This window comes from Salmo salar, chromosome 04 (genome assembly GCF_965601325.2).
Source record: "Salmo salar chromosome 04, fSalSal1, whole genome shotgun sequence".
In the NCBI taxonomy this organism is placed as follows: Eukaryota; Metazoa; Chordata; class Actinopteri; order Salmoniformes; family Salmonidae; genus Salmo; species Salmo salar.
Genome location: NC_138294.1, coordinates 21,737,837 through 21,754,106, shown reverse-complemented (window position 1 = coordinate 21,754,106; position 16,270 = coordinate 21,737,837). Strand labels below are relative to the sequence as shown.

The 16,270-nt window shown below is 47.3% G+C and overlaps 1 protein-coding gene across 2 annotated transcripts in view; it reads left to right on the top strand.

Annotated features, from left to right (window-relative positions):
- Positions 1 to 16,270, top strand: part of LOC106602374 (F-box/WD repeat-containing protein 7) — a 189,949-nt gene that overhangs the window by 43,758 nt on the left and 129,921 nt on the right. For both annotated transcript variants that reach the window (XM_082974176.1, XM_082974175.1), the window contains exon 2: positions 2,080 to 2,163. The gene's annotated coding sequence lies outside the window, so the exon portion shown is untranslated. The remainder of the gene's footprint in view (positions 1 to 2,079; positions 2,164 to 16,270) is intronic.

Below are 16,270 nucleotides of genomic sequence, written 5' to 3'. Positions count from 1 at the left end.
GTCTCTCGCTCTCTCGCTGTGTCTCTCGCTCTCTCGCTGTGTCTCTCGCTCTCTCGCTGTGTCTCTCGCTCTCTCGCTGTGTCTCTCGCTCTCTCGCTGTGTCTCTCGCTCTCTCGCTGTGTCTCTCGCTCTCTCGCTGTGTCTCTCGCTCTCTCGCTGTCTCTCGCTCTCTCGCTGTGTCTCGCTCTCTCGCTGTGTCTCTCTCTCTCGCTGTGTCTCTCGCTCTCGCTGTGTCTCTCTCTCGCTCTCGCTGTGTCTCTCTCTCGCTCTCGCTGTGTCTCTCGTCTCGTATAATTCCATATGCTCCTGAGAGTCATAAACCAACTGCTTTCTTGATGTAAAAAGATCTGATTGGTCAATAGACCAATTAGTGGAAAAAATGTCAGAATTGGGTTGCCTGTCTAAACGCAGCCACGGTGATCTGCTGTCTCAAACATGCATCCACACTCACTCCTGTCTCAGGGTGATCTGCTGTCTCAAACATGCATCCACACTCACTCCTGTCTCAGGGTGATCCACTGTTAAGCAGCTGAATAGTCTGCCTCTGCTGTTCTCAATGTCTTTCCCAGGACTCACGTCCGGCTCTGTCTGGTGTTAACACCCAGTTAGCCAACAGCAAGCCCTGGCCTGTTCCCTTGGCAATGTCCATGTTCCTAGTGCTGTTGTGATGGGATAGCCTGTCATATCTAGGGGTTGTTTTCTAGGCACTGGCAGCCGCTCAGAGGTTAGAAACCGACGGGAGTTGGAAGCCGATAACTGTGCCTCGTACAACTGGTCTGCCTTGCCAATAGATCCCCAGTGGCTACTCAAGTTACATGTTGACTTTTGCCCAACTTGAGCTCTGACCGCTTCCCATATCACTTTTTTTTTTCTGTCTCAACCCCCCCCCCCCCCCCCAGGCCAAAGAATAGCTCTCCAAATTGGTCCATGAAGAAACTAGCTTCACCAGAGAACCAAATTAGAGTAGCCCGACCCAGCTCGTGTTCCTGTCTTCTCTTTCAGCTGGGAGGAAAGTTAAACACTTTACCATAAGGACTGAGTTAGGGGCACCAGTGGGGTTAGAGAGGCTCACAGAACCTGAGGGGATGCATCAAAGTGGCTCTCCAACAGCAGCCGTCGGTCTGCTTCCGACGGTTAACAGCAAGGCCCACATCCCAGACTTACCAAACCCGGTTGCTGGGTAACCATATACTGCAGATAAGACAAGGGAAGACCTGCACACTGTTTAGCCTAATGCTGCTCTCCTTTGCTTTCCTGCTGCACAATGTTACCTAGCCTGTAGGGCCGTGGCCCTAAGTGTGCAGCTGCTCCTTGTGAATGAATGGCTGATTTACTAAATGTTAATGAGCCACCACCAGCGGGTAAATCAATCTGCCTCACAGGTGCAGGGGTGACGCCCTGTTGCATGTTGACACCGGTATAGTCAGTATTCAGCCGGTCTGTTCCTGCCTGGGTTTTTGACTTATAGTCTACCTGTTGTTTTTTTTTATTCTGTAGCTTTCTCCTGGAAGAAATTCCCCACACCTTCGGTGTCAGAAAGATCAAGAAACACCCTGGGTCTCTTCCTCGATGGGGAATAGGGTGCCATTTCCTACGCAGCCCTGTTACTTTGTATAGCTACTGTAGAAGTACAGTAGTGATATTATTAGGGTGTAGTCGGGTCATGTTATGTAGTCGAGCTGTAAGGCCTCACCTTCACATGGGAATGTTCACCTATACGTCCTAGATCCTAGCCCGTTTCCTGCTACACACAACTCTGTTTCTTTGCATAGCTCTCTGTCTGTATCTCTATGTAAGTCCCCAGTGTGTGACTTCATCTCTGTCTTAAGACAGGGCAATAACACTATGTTGTGACTAACTGGGCCCGTCTGTGGGTGAGTGGAGGTGTGCTCTATCTGTTCTGGGGGTCTGGGTTTCAGGGGGTTAAACTGTGAGATACCAGAATGAGACCAAAGCACATGGACCTGAGATACCCCTAGAGCCCCCCCTCCCCAGACGGCCCTGTGCCATGTTGACTCTGTGATGACCTCTGAGATTGCTTAACACATGATGCACTGACATCCCCTTCTCTCTCCTCAGCCTCCACTGACAGCCCTAACAGTGAGGGGCCAGGCCGGGAGAGGAGAGGAGAGCAACCCCCAGTGTGGCCTGACCGAGAGAATCGTGAGTAACCGCTTCACTTCCACTCCCTGGGGATTGGGGGAGGGGGAGGGTGGGTGTGGTGGATTTTTCCATGATCACCAGCTGCATACCTTGATGCACAGCACAGATGTTAAGTGTGTATGTGCACTGTGTGGGGCTGACAAGCAGAATCCTAACTGCTTCACTTACGCTGGGTATGGGGGGGGGGGGGGGGTGGTGTGTGTTTCTTTTGGGTTGAGGCTACAGGAAACCAGACAGATATTTAATAGCTAGCTAATTAGACTCCTTTCTTTCTCCTTCATTGACTTCTCGGTGGAGGCTTAATGCTCAATTAAGCTTTCCCCCTTTTTTAGGCTGTGATTTATCCCTCTCTCTCCTTCTGTCTTTTCAGTATCTTAGTATTCATGACCGTCTTTCCACTGTGTGGCCGATTTACCACGACTTCATTCGGCTTTCCACTGTGAGCCCAGTCGACAGCGCCTCGTGATTTACCTCCTGCCCCTTTCTCCTCCAGTACAGAGAGATCCTGATGCGTTATTACAACCTCTTTATGTTACTGAGGACCGCTTCTGTTATGCTTAGTCTCTAGTTGAGAGAATCAAATCAACACTAACCTATACCTTTGTTCTCATAACTTCCATATTGGGATATCGAACGATATTTAACCTAATATGACGAGTCACTCCAAGATTTGACTGCTTTTCACATTGCGACATATCCCCAGGAACAGTTAACCTATACGCTATACTGAAAGCTAACACCAAAAGGCTAGCCTAGCCTGTAACATCAAAATGAGCCTACCAAGTTTGAACGTTAGTTGTGAGAGTTGGGTCCTGCTCTTAGACCTGCTCTGACATTGACTTTACAGTGATACTTCAAGATTTTGGCAATACTTCCCCAGGGAGGTTCTGATGAACTCCTGGATACCATTTTTATGTCTTTGCGAGCAGCTTGAAGGAAGTTGCTAACTAGCGTCAGTGCAATGACTGGAAGTCTATGGGTATCTGCTAGCTAGCAGTCTTAGATTTAAGTATTAAATAGACTTCCAGTCATTGCGCTAACGCTAGTTAGCAATTGCGCTACTTAGCAACTTCCTTCAAACCACTCGCAGAGACATAAATGTTAACTACGAGTTCATCCGACTCTGAGAAAGTAGATAAAGGGCCTCATAGCCAAAATCCCGAAGGATCCCTTTGACTACCAGAGTAAGCAGTTCATTGTATAACAGCATCCTCTGGCAGGCTCCCCCTGAACCATTTGGAGAGGTGTTTATTGTACCAGATCTCTCCTCAGGAAGCGCTAGCCGTGTGTCGTTCCTCCGGAATGAAAGGGAAGGGAACAATGTCGAAAGAGGGAGAGAAATGATACGCAGGGAGCGGGAGGGAGGGAGGGAGCGGGCGGGAGGGAGGGTGAGATGGAGATGGGATGAACAGGGGAGTGGAGTGAGTGAGAGATCCACCCTCCCAGCCCTTCTCATTGTTCTCAGTGATAGAGGCAGGAAGCCTCACATTCACACTTCTGCGTCAGGGGAGTTGTTTTTACAACTACCTATGAAGAAACAGGAGGTTTATTAACTTTGAAGCGTCGGTGTTGCTCAGGCTCATCTGTGGGCAAATAGGGAGGGAACCTCGAGGGGATGAGATGATCACTAATGAGGAGTAGTGTGTGTGTGTGTCCGTCCCACTGTTGGGGCAAAGGCGCATATAAGCAATGCCTTTCCTATGCACATGCATGCACAATTGTTTTGGTAGTAACTTGAATTAATTTGAAGTAGGCGTTCACCATCTTTGTTTCCCGACGTGTATTCCCCAGTTTGAAGGTGGATTCTCATATCGGCCTCTCCCCAGCCACTTAAGATTAATGAAAGAGCAAATATGTGAATTCATGCAGAATGGGTTCACCTTTTAGTATGCGTGTATCCCCTCCACTGTATGTGTGTGTGTGCTGTGGGGAACTCTTCCTCCTTACAGACAAAAGTACAGCCAGCCTAGACCCTGAATAATTCATTGCTGGCACGCTTTTGTAAATGAAAGGTAAAGCGATTGGATAGCATACAGAGAGCCTCATACCGGGGTGCTCTCTCTGCTAACTGTTGAATATTTAAAGGGATGGTCCTGACTGCTAACCACAGACAGTCAGTCACCTCTAGGTTATATTAACTTCTAAAACTACAATTCTGAGGCTCTCTGACGGTTTTCTAATGTGACATCATCCCTGGGGGTGTTTATAATGGGTAGGTTTGGATTGGAATCCTGAGGGAGCACCGCCTTCATCCTTCCAATGCAGTTTCCTCAGGATGCTAGATGGATGTCACCTCAACCCAAGCTGAGGTTGATATGTCTGGGCTCACTGCTGAGAAACTGAGTCGAAGCAGGTGAGGTGAGTTAGAGGTGCACACTTTTTTAAAGAACAGTTGCAGTAGTAGTATGCTATGTTAGGGTGCAAGTTGGGTTGTTTGAGTAACATGCTGACTACACTGGATACGTGTCGTTGATTTTGTCCGTCCACACCAGAGGCCATCATGATCCGCAGGTTAAAATATCAAAACCAACTATATTCATTTGGGGGCAAGTTGAAACACATGAAACGTTCATGGACATTTAGTTAAGCTAGCTGTTGCTGGCTAGTTTGTCCTGGGAGATGAATGTTGGGTTGTTATTTTATCCGACATGCATATGGTCATCTTTTTTAGCGTATTCTTGGTAGAATTTTGAGCCCGAGTCATACAAAATGGTGTGTTTTTCTACTCCAACGAAACGTGTAAGGCTTTTCACCTTGCCATCAATATTAGGACAGTGTAGGCTACAATGAATGGATGTCACGTCAGCTATCAGTCATCACTTGCTTATTTCAATGATCAAAATACTGTGTGTGTGTGTGTGTGTGTGTGGGGCCCAGTTAAGAACTACTGTAGTGTTTGTCACTCTCACACTCTGTGTGTTTGTTGGCACCGCCTACTCCCTCTGGTTCTCACACTGCCTGTCTGTGTTTTTATTAAGAGAAACCTTTTGCTGCAGAGTCCCGGCAGCAGGGCTGTTGGTGCCTCTCTCTCACTCTCCTGAAGGAAGTAACTTAATTACAGTCTGTAGACGGTAAGAGAGGGGGAAGAGCACCGGCTTGGTTACCTCCCCATGTTTGATATAGTAATTAGGTAATATCTACGGGAACTGCTGTGCCCGTCACAACAGGCGCTGTCGCTTTCATCTTCTCAAGGTACGGGGAGGTACTGGACTTCATTCCTCTGGGGGGAAAAATTGTTATCAAATATTCTTGTTTTCTTTTTATAGGATGAGCTAGGTGTGTCTTCATTCACCTGAAGTGACAGGTATTAGTTGGAATTTCAGGCTGTGACGTTTACTTAGAAGAGGTGTGAAGCAGTGGTGTAGGGGAAATGTGGGCTCATTTCCTGGAAGAGGAGAGCATTTCTTCACAACTACAGACGGAGCACAGGGAGAAGACAAGTCGACCTTGGCTTTGTCATATCCTGAGGTGAAAGCAAGGGGCTTTCCACAACAGCAGAGCAGCAGAAGAGAAGAGGTCTGGGATTCAGCCAGTCATCCTTTGTGTCACTCCTTAATCAGTCCCCCAGCGCCCACAACCCACACACATCCTATGTAAATCATTTATAGGCCCTTTCCTTTCGCCAGCCCAGCAGCCAGGGGAAGAAAATGGCCGGCGCACAATTGATGACACAGGACAGCAGAGGACAGTAGAAAGGGCTGCTGATATGCTAAGTCTGCATCTGAAATTGCACCCTTTTCTCTATGTAGTGCAACACGTTTGACCAGGGCCCGTAGTGCTATTTCGGTTGCGCTCTACGGCTTTAAGCAATTGCTAACCGGGTCGGATAGTAAAACTAGCTGCAGATGCACTCTCTGTTAGAGTGGCGAGGCTTTAAACAACTTGGAATGGTCGCGTCACGCTGTCAGCTTAGATTTGGGCGTAATGAAAGGGCTGCTCGGTGGGTATTGAATCAGCTGCGCTTTTTTTGTTTAAAGTTGGAAAAGTTTATCGGGAGTGGATTCATGCAGTGGGAAGACATGTGGACTGGACTGTAAGAAATACTATACAATGTTGAGAGAACCGTCTCTTCTCTTGATGATCTATTGGCCCACCAGACTATAAAATGCCATACAGTTTCCCGTAGGCCCACATCTTAGGTTATACCGGGATCCTGACCACAATACCACGTGAGGGTAATGTGTTTAAATGGCACCGGAGTAAAACCTGCTGGCCATTTTGTTTCTGCTTTTAGATGTTGCTTCTCTATTGTGGGGAACAGGGGTGAAATGACTCAAACATGCATTCAGTTTGCTGCGGCGTGTTCTTTGCTTGTTTCTGTGAGAGCTGGGTAGTAGGGTGGAGCTGTTTGTTGTTTGTAGGTGGCGCTGTGTGTACGTTCCCTCGTCAGAGAAAAAATGTGGCCACGGTCACACACTTCAACCCAGTCATTCATGCTTCGGAAGCTCCGGACGAAAACAGGAAACCAGGAAACCACCCTGCACTGTTCTGTTCCTGGGGCGGCAGGAAGCTGTGGCTTCACAGGCATCGTTCACTCTTGGAGGGCCCACCCTGTCCACCCAGAACATTGTTGTTGTTGTTCAGCACGTCATGCAGGCAGTCAGTGGACTTGGCCCAAATGTGACATTCCTCTCTGTTGAAAATAGAAGAGGATAGCCACTTGTAGGCCTGTGGGTTACTCGGCCTAGGCATTTTGGTTTATTGTTGCTGAGGACGCCATGCAGTCAGTGGGCCTAAATCGGACACTTTTCTGTTGAGAATAGAGGAAGTAGTAGTACCTGTGTTTCTCATTCTCTAGTGGAGGGGAAGGCATTGTACTGTCTTTCCCCACTAGAGGACAGTCTAGTCAGAGGAAATGGACACGGCAAACCTGGTCAGATGGAGGGGAGAGAATCATCCTCACTGGCTCCTATTGGGTCTCTCTGTACAAATGTCATTGAAGGGTTACTCTTCGCCAGAGAGATTCCCTGAAAACACGCCATTTCGATACGGCTACAACTTTTCAGTTGCAGGTTAGGTGAACGTACGCAGCAGGTTAGGAGAATAAGGTTAATGTTAGGAAAAGAGTTAGGTGTTAACAAAAAGTCACTTTTTTAAAAACATTTTTAATTTAAAAAAATAAACTTTTAGGGAGTCCCGTTAGCTAGATTGTAGTAAGATTTGCCTACCGGCATTCGCGTTTTTTGAAGCTGGTACTTGTTGACATTTAGGCTCGTCTTAAAAGGGGACTCCAGTCTCAAGTCACATATAGCATAGTTTGTTACATAATCATACCTAATTATTCCCCAGAGCTCCTCTGCCTGGCCAGTCGCCATTGTCCTTTCTCCCAGTGTGTCAGCGATTTGTGAGGTAGGCCAACAGCAGGATCAATGAGGGCTAAATGATCCTGAAACATACATACTTTGATCCCCATGAATTAGTTGGGAAGAGATTAATGATCAAGGAAAAAGGCAGAGATTTTAATGAAGGACCCAGCCCTTGCTTGATATAGACCGACGGTGGTAATTAGATAATTGAATAATCTGCTAACGAGTCACTACTTTGTAAATGGAAAGGTTGGAATCAATGCTTATTCCCCAGATCCACTGTCCGCAAACCACTCCTAGAAAGTGGGAAAACGCTATATAAACGCTGCATCACATCAGGCCCAGTGACACAAGTGGATAATGATTTTGCGGCCAGGGGTTTGTGGAGTTTAACACACTCTCACTTTTCTCCATTTTTAAAGTCCCTAGGCTAATCTGGGAATTCCCATGGCTCAATGCAGCGCACCCCTAGCCTGGTGTCCTAACTGAATTTGCTATGTATTTTGTTTCACTTCCCCCTCAGTTCCGATGCCAGGCTAAGCTCACCCAACCCTAGCCCTATGTTTGGCTGTCTGGTCGGTGGCTAGGCCTACGGCCTACATCAAGACAGACTGTAGATTTACTGGCCGTCATTACAACCGAATCACAATTAATACTTGGGAGTGGATCATGTCTTTACAGATGGCTTCCTCCGTCAGAAACAAACAAAAGACTGTTAAGATGTCCTTGACAAATGCCTGCTTTCTGCCTGGGCTCCTTAATTGACTTAGCAGAGTAAGACTCAGTGGCAAAGAAAGTCGCTGTAGGCTGAATGTTGGCAGTGAATACATTTTCCCATAGCATGATATTGGCAGTGGAACATCATTGCCATCATGTAGTCGGGGGACTTCAGCTGTAAATTAGCGCTTAGCTAAATCTGGTGCAACTTCTCAGTGCTCTGAGACTATATGTTGCATATTGTCCCTGTCTAAATAAACGTAATAAATCAAACTCAAAACGGAAAATAGGTCTGAGGTTCTAACCATCCTCCTTGTGTTTTACCATTGAAAGCTTATGCCTAGTTTTCCGACATTAATGACAGTTTAACTTGATGAGTTGATGAAATTGGTCATGATTCAAGTATCGTGTGTTTATCTTTCACCTCAGTGCTATAGAAAGAAACACAGGCTTCTCAATATCCTGGTTTCAGATTTAGCCCTAGGTCTCCTCCTGTTAGTTGTTACAGAAGGTGTCCTTCCTAATGAACTCTGTTTCTGTACAATGTGTGAAGGTGTAGTCCTGACATACTACAGCGCTGCCGTCATGAGCGATGCCAGGCCTCCCCCCGCAGACACACCTGTTCCCACAGCCGTGTACTAGTCATGCACAATCCCTCTCTCTCCAGGGACTGAACAAGTCTGATCACACAGGAGGATGATAGCCAGCATCACACAGCCTCCGGCTACTGCAGCTGCACCGTGATCTACAGACTCCCTAGGTACTACTGCAGCTGCACCGTGATCTACAGACTCCCTAGGTACTACTGCAGCTGCACCGTGATCTACGGACTCCCTAGGTACTACTGCAGCTGCACCGTGATCTACGGACTCCCTAGGTACTACTGCAGCTGCACCGTGATCTACAGACTCCCTAGGTACTACTGCAGCTGCACCGTGATCTACAGACTCCCTAGGGACTACTGCAGCTGCACCGTGATCTACAGACTCCCTAGGTACTACTGCAGCTGCCCCGTGATCTACAGACTCCCTAGGTACTACTGCAGCTGCACCGTGATCTAAGGACTCCCTAGGTACTACTGCATAGGGGAATTGCACTCACACAAGTGTCCAAAAGCATTTAGACATATTCAGTGAACAATTTCTGTTATGATGAAAGGAGATGCTGCTTTGTAAGGACTCTATGTACTCCCTAGGGCAGGCCTCTCCAACCCTGTTCCTGGAGAGCTACCCTCCTGTAGGTTTTCACTCCAACCCTGTTCCTGGAGAGCTACCCTCCTGTAGGTTTTTGCTCCAACCCAAGTTGTAACTGACCTTTTATTCAGCTTATCAACCAGCTGGTTATTAGAATCAGGTGCTCTAGATTAGGGTCGGAGTGAACCTACAGGAGGGTAGCTCTCCAGGAACAGGGTTGGAGTGAAAACCTACAGGACGGTAGCTCTCCAGGAACAGGGTTGGAGTATGAACTTACAGGACTGTAGCTCTCCAGGAACAGGGTTGGAGTGAAAACCTACAGGACAATAGCTCTCCAGGAACAGGGTTGGAGTGAAAACCTACAGGACGGTAGCTCTCCAGGAACAGGGTTGGAGTATGAACTTACAGGACTGTAGCTCTCCAGGAACAGGGTTGGAGTGAAAACCTACAGGAGGGTAGCTCTCCAGGAACAGGGTTGGAGTGAAAACCTACAGGAGGGTAGCTCTCCAGGAACAGGGTTGGAGTGAAAACCTACAGGAGGGTAGCTCTCCAGGAACAGGGTTGGAGTGAAAACCTACAGGACGGTAGCTCTCCAGGAACAGGGTTGGAGTATGAACTTACAGGACTGTAGCTCTCCAGGAACAGGGTTGGAGTGAAAACCTACAGGACAATAGCTCTCCAGGAACAGGGTTGGAGTGAAAACCTACAGGACGGTAGCTCTCCAGGAACAGGGTTGGAGTATGAACTTACAGGACTGTAGCTCTCCAGGAACAGGGTTGGAGTGAAAACCTACAGGACTGTAGCTCTCCAGGAACAGGGTTGGAGTGAAAACCTACAGGACGGTAGCTCTCCAGGAACAGGGTTGGAGTATGAACTTACAGGACTGTAGCTCTCCAGGAACAGGGTTGGAGTGAAAACCTACAGGACTGTAGCTCTCCAGGAACAGGGTTGGAGTATGAACCTACAGGAGGGTAGCTCTCCAGGAACAGGGTTGGAGTATGAACCTACAGGACTGTAGCTCTCCAGGAACAGGGTTGGAGTGAAAACCTACAGGACGGTAGCTCTCCAGGAACAGGGTTGGAGTATGAACTTACAGGACTGTAGCTCTCCAGGAACAGGGTTGGAGTATGAACTTACAGGACTGTAGCTCTCCAGGAACAGGGTTGGAGTGAAAACCTACAGGACTGTAGCTCTCCAGGAACAGGGTTGGAGTATGAACCTACAGGAGGGTAGCTCTCCAGGAACAGGGTTGGAGTATGAACCTACAGGACTGTAGCTCTCCAGGAACAGGGTTGGAGTGAAAACCTACAGGACGGTAGCTCTCCAGGAACAGGGTTGGAGTATGAACTTACAGGACTGTAGCTCTCCAGGAACAGGGTTGGAGTGAAAACCTACAGGACAATAGCTCTCCAGGAACAGGGTTGGAGTGAAAACCTACAGGACGGTAGCTCTCCAGGAACAGGGTTGGAGTATGAACTTACAGGACTGTAGCTCTCCAGGAACAGGGTTGGAGTGAAAACCTACAGGACGGTAGCTCTCCAGGAACAGGGTTGGAGTATGAACTTACAGGACTGTAGCTCTCCAGGAACAGGGTTGGAGTGAAAACCTACAGGACTGTAGCTCTCCAGGAACAGGGTTGGAGTATGAACCTACAGGAGGGTAGCTCTCCAGGAACAGGGTTGGAGTATGAACCTACAGGACTGTAGCTCTCCAGGAACAGGGTTGGAGTGAAAACCTACAGGACGGTAGCTCTCCAGGAACAGGGTTGGAGTATGAACTTACAGGACTGTAGCTCTCCAGGAACAGGGTTGGAGTGAAAACCTACAGGACGGTAGCTCTCCAGGAACAGGGTTGGAGTATGAACCTACAGGAGGGTAGCTCTCCAGGAACAGGGTTGGAGTATGAACCTACAGGACTGTAGCTCTCCAGGAACAGGGTTGGAGTGAAAACCTACAGGACGGTAGCTCTCCAGGAACAGGGTTGGAGTATGAACTTACAGGACTGTAGCTCTCCAGGAACAGGGTTGGAGTGAGAACCTACAGGACGGTAGCTCTCCAGGAACAGGGTTGGAGTATGAACTTACAGGACTGTAGCTCTCCAGGAACAGGGTTGGAGTGAAAACCTACAGGACTGTAGCTCTCCAGGAACAGGGTTGGAGTATGAACCTACAGGACTGTAGCTCTCCAGGAACAGGGTTGGAGTGAAAACCTACAGGAGGGTAGCTCTCCAGGAACAGGGTTGGAGAGCCCTGCCCTAGATCTTACCCTATAGGTGAATTATACCCACTCAAGTGTCCGAAATTCATTTATTCAATGAAAAGTTCTGATAACAAAGTTCTGGTAGATAGCTAGGCTTCGGAAAAGGTGTTTCCATTTGATAGCGTTAACATGGCAGGTAAAATGAATTTCATATGAAGCCGGAAGGTCAGACACCTGACTGTTGTGATTCTTTAAATGGGTTCATTCCTGTCTGAATCATGTTATGTGGCGTCTACTCCGCATCTTAGTAAAACAAATTATACACACACATCAGTAGACTCACAGGTGCTGGGAGGAGATTTAGCCTCGTCTGTAACAAGACTAGAGCCTCCATACGGGTAGGGCTGGACTATAGAGAACTATAGCTAAGTCCCAAAACGACATGTTTCCAATCTAAAGTTGGAGCCTTTGCGCGTGTGTGAGTGAGAGAGTCTGCTCTGTGGTTGTTGCGGGGGAGTGAGTTGGTTGGTGTGTTGCCGGCTTGCCCTGAGTAGTAAACTACAGCTAATGAACCCATGCTGCTCCAGGCTCCATATGGAGGAGTGACTGCCTCTCATTCTGTACTTGGCAGCACCAACCTCGCTCCACCCTCCACTCTGGCAGGATTAGACTGTATGCCAGGTTGCCAGGCCTTTCAGACCAGACTTAAATCTTGACCAGGCAGTATTATGTCATGGGTAACCTCTGACACAGGTCCATCTCCCTAAGACTCCTAACTGTTTTGGAAGGTTGAGAGCGTTTCAGAGGACTGGAAAAGACACACAGCTTGTGGTAGAAAGGTAGAAGTAGCCTAACAGTGTCACCTTGTGGTGTATTGGTTGTTTGTTGTCTCTAGAGTGGGAGGAGCGGTGATGCTTCGTCTGGAGTGTCGGCTAACAGGGTTTGTGTGAGGTAATTGAATCTGAGGTGCATTAAAGTAGCACTGCCTTACTGTAAATGGTGTGCTGAGATGCCTGCGTCTCGTTGTGCTTGGCTCAGCAGTACTGTACTCCCAAGACTCGCGTCTTCCGTGACAAAACTTACTAGTAAGCTCAGAGACCGACTGAGGTGACAATAGGTACTCAAGCTAAGGCAAGTGATGGAGATGACAAGTGCCATCTTGTCAGTGACATTCTTGCTTTGCTTGGTTTTATGTGGTGTCCATGTGATTCCGTGGAAAGGAAGTCAGCCCGTCAACAGCTGATCTTGCCGTGTGCTAAAGTCTGGAATTTCAGGAGACTTTAATGTGGTGTGTAGAGGATTACTGGCTTTCATCATGAGCCCGGTTTTCTGCTTCTCTTTTATTTTACACCCCTTTTTCAGTTCTGTTCATTTTTGTTTCCAACCTACCTGTTGCTTATTGCGTTTTAGTCCTGACACACTTGTCATCTCCCCTCAAAGATTCATTGTCAGGGTTGAAGAAACAAGATTTTATGGACGTGTTCGGTACGTCTTGTCTATACACTTTTGTAATATTTGTGAAATGCATATTGTTATGTTTGGTAGCACTTATTTATTTTTCCTTTGCCTCCAATCACCTTTCCATACGTGGAACGGATGTGGGTGGGGCTAGGTCTACATAGAGGTGCTGTTTTCTGAAAATTCACAAAAGCTCTGACGAAGGCCGTTAGGCCGATACGTAAGCTTATTAAATATCAGTGATACTATCAAGAGCAGTGTGCGGTTTCCTTTTTTCATTCATCCTGTTTCAACTGTTGCCATGCACCTGTAACAAGATTGCTCAGATGTGCGAGTGCCTTTTGAATCTAGGGTTGAAGAAACACCCAATGCAATGAATGGGGAAACCTCATCACCTGAACATAGGCCTTGCATCTCCAGGCCCAGCCCAGTCTGTACACCATCTGCAGAAGGGGAAGGCTTTTGTAGCCTGGTCTGGCTCCACACAATGGAGTTGTAATTGTATGGTGTTGGCTGTTGGAGGCTCGCCGCGCTTTCCTGATTGCCGGAGACTGATAACTCCGTCAGCCCTTGCGCCTCGCCACACACAATGGATGTTGTGGAAACTAGCCTCCGGTCAAAACAATGGTTGGGTTTTCTGAAGCTGCCGCCTGCCACCTTTTATGCCATGTGTGTTTCTGTATTTCTTGAAATGGACGCTCTCAAAAGACGTGGTGACCTTTTTTAGGCTAATTCGGGAGAACAGTTGGAGTCGGAGATGTGGCCTTTTATTTAATGACTGCGTGGCTGCCTCTTCCGCCTCAGCAAGTGTTTATCTTTAGGCTAAATGATCCTAGACTGCACTAAAAGGCTTGCCTCCACATCCTGGCTGCAGAAATATAAACTTGATCCTTTTAAAGCACAGTCTAATGTGCTTTCCTTCACTCTAACTGTAAGCAAAGCAAATGCAGTTATTTTCCTTTTCTTCCCCCTTTTTCCTTTCATCCCGTTCAGTCCGTCTCTTCCTCTGTTCCCTCTGAAAACCTCCACCGGTACTGTGGTGCAGCGAGTCGCTCCGCTCCAGGGATCAATATCGAAGCCGGGCGCTGACACAGTGAAAAGCAATATTTATAAATAATGAACTGGCCGTTCGTTCACCCCCTCTCTCTCGTTCTCTCTAGAGAGGACAATAACAAAATGCTCAAAAAGGGGATTATTGAACCCAGAATAATAACGGTGTGCTGAGGTGTGCACAGTCCTGTCTTTTCCGTACGGTAGCCTGCATCAGCCATGCAGAACTAACCAAGGGAGAGAGAGGGCCTGTATCGTTGTTGCCAAGTTTTGAAGTTTCCTAAGTGGCTTTTCGTTCCCTTTGTCTTTGTGATTTTCAGTCACTCTGCTGAGAGACTTTTTAATGTTTGCTTTGCACAGAGAAATTGGGACTGGAGAGTTGAGGAAAATAACTTTGTCCTCTCCACTCAAACTAAAGCTGTTTCTCAATGTTTTTGTGATGTTTACATTTGTCATTTTTGTTTGAACAGCTGGTTGTAATCTTACTGTTTCTCTCATGCTACATCTTGATCTTTTTGATTTGAACAGCCTCTTTTCATTTCAAGATGTCTCTGGGCAGACTGTTCCAGGCAGCAGGCTTGTTGATTTGTACTGTTTGTTCCAGTAAGGTGGCAATAGGGGATCAATCTCACCCTCTCGCTCTCAATTTTAATTTCAATTTAAGGGCTTTATTGGCATGGGAAACATGTTAACATTGCCAAAGCAAGTGAAGTAGATAATAAACAAAAGTGAAATAAACAAACAATAAAAATGAACAGTAAACATTACACTCACAGAAGTTCCAAAATAATAAACACATTTCAAATGTCATACGTCTATATATATACTCTCTCACCCCCCTCTCTCTAAATTCTATTCAATGGGCTTTAATTGACATGGGAAACATGTTTACATTGCCAAAGCAAGTGAAATATCTCTCTCACCCTATACAACGATCAGTCATGACTTCAAGCAGCCGCTGTCCTTTTTCACAGTCCTCACCTGGAGAGAGGCTAACTGCTGTTGATTTCTAGCTAAAGTCCCCTGTTATCGCCCCACTGAACACAGCCGACCAGCTGAATACTGAACAGGCAGGCCCAGCCTGCGGTGGAGAGGGACTGTTGTGGTCTGTGGACCCACATATCTTACTTGGCTTCTGCTATGTGCGGAGCGATAACAGTCGAGGCGTACTGCTCAGCACAGTAACCTAGCCTACCTATCTTTTGGGATATTATACTGGGAAATTCACCAACCCATCCTATTTCATATGACACCATTTAAATGTTATCGCTCTCTGTGTTTTGTATGGTACTGAAATACTCTGTTTTCTCCTTTACCGCTTTGGCCTAGTCTTCTGTCTGCATATTCTCCTTCCCTCATTCTGCTTCAACTCATCTCCACCCTCACCGTGGCCTCCCTCTCTCTCCCTCCCTCCCCAACCTATCATTCTCCTCTCAAGGCCTCATGGCTTCATCAAGTCTGATTACTAGTCAGTGATGAGGTGAATGATTTGCCTGTCGTCTCCTACTATGTGGGGGCGCTCGGTGCAGTCTCCATCTCCAGGGCTAATCGGGTTAAACGCCTGATAAGGTGACTGAGCAGTGTTGTTGAGGGAGGGAGGAGTGTAGAAGTGGGGAGATGCTGCTGGAAATTGTACCAGTCGAAGATGTTTTTTTTTTGTTGCATACATCCTACACTCCCCTCCCTCCTTCTACAGCACTGCTCGCTCACCTTATCTCAGGCGTTTTAACCTGACTATCCCCGGAGATAGAGGCTGTACCGAACGCCCCCACAGAGTAGGAGATGACGTCAGGCAAGCAAGTCCCTTCTATCTCGGCTTCTTTCTCTCTCTCCATTTATTTTATCTGTGCATTTTCTCACAGTGCTCGAGCTTTAAGCACTGGTGATATGGTTCCTCCCCGTATACACTTCCAAATGGCTTGCCTAACCTTCACCACAGCAGAGAGAGCATCTTACACTGAACAAAAATATAAATGCAGCAATGTCAAAGATTTTACAGTTCATATAAGGAAATCAGGCAATTTAAATCAATTCATTAGGCCCTAATCTATGGATTTCATCTGACTGCGACTACAGATGTTGGTCACAGATGCCTTAAAAAAAAAAAAGTAGGGGCGTGGATCAGAAAAGTTGATCAGGCTGTTGATTGTGGCCTGTGGAATGTTGTCCCACTACTCTTCAATGG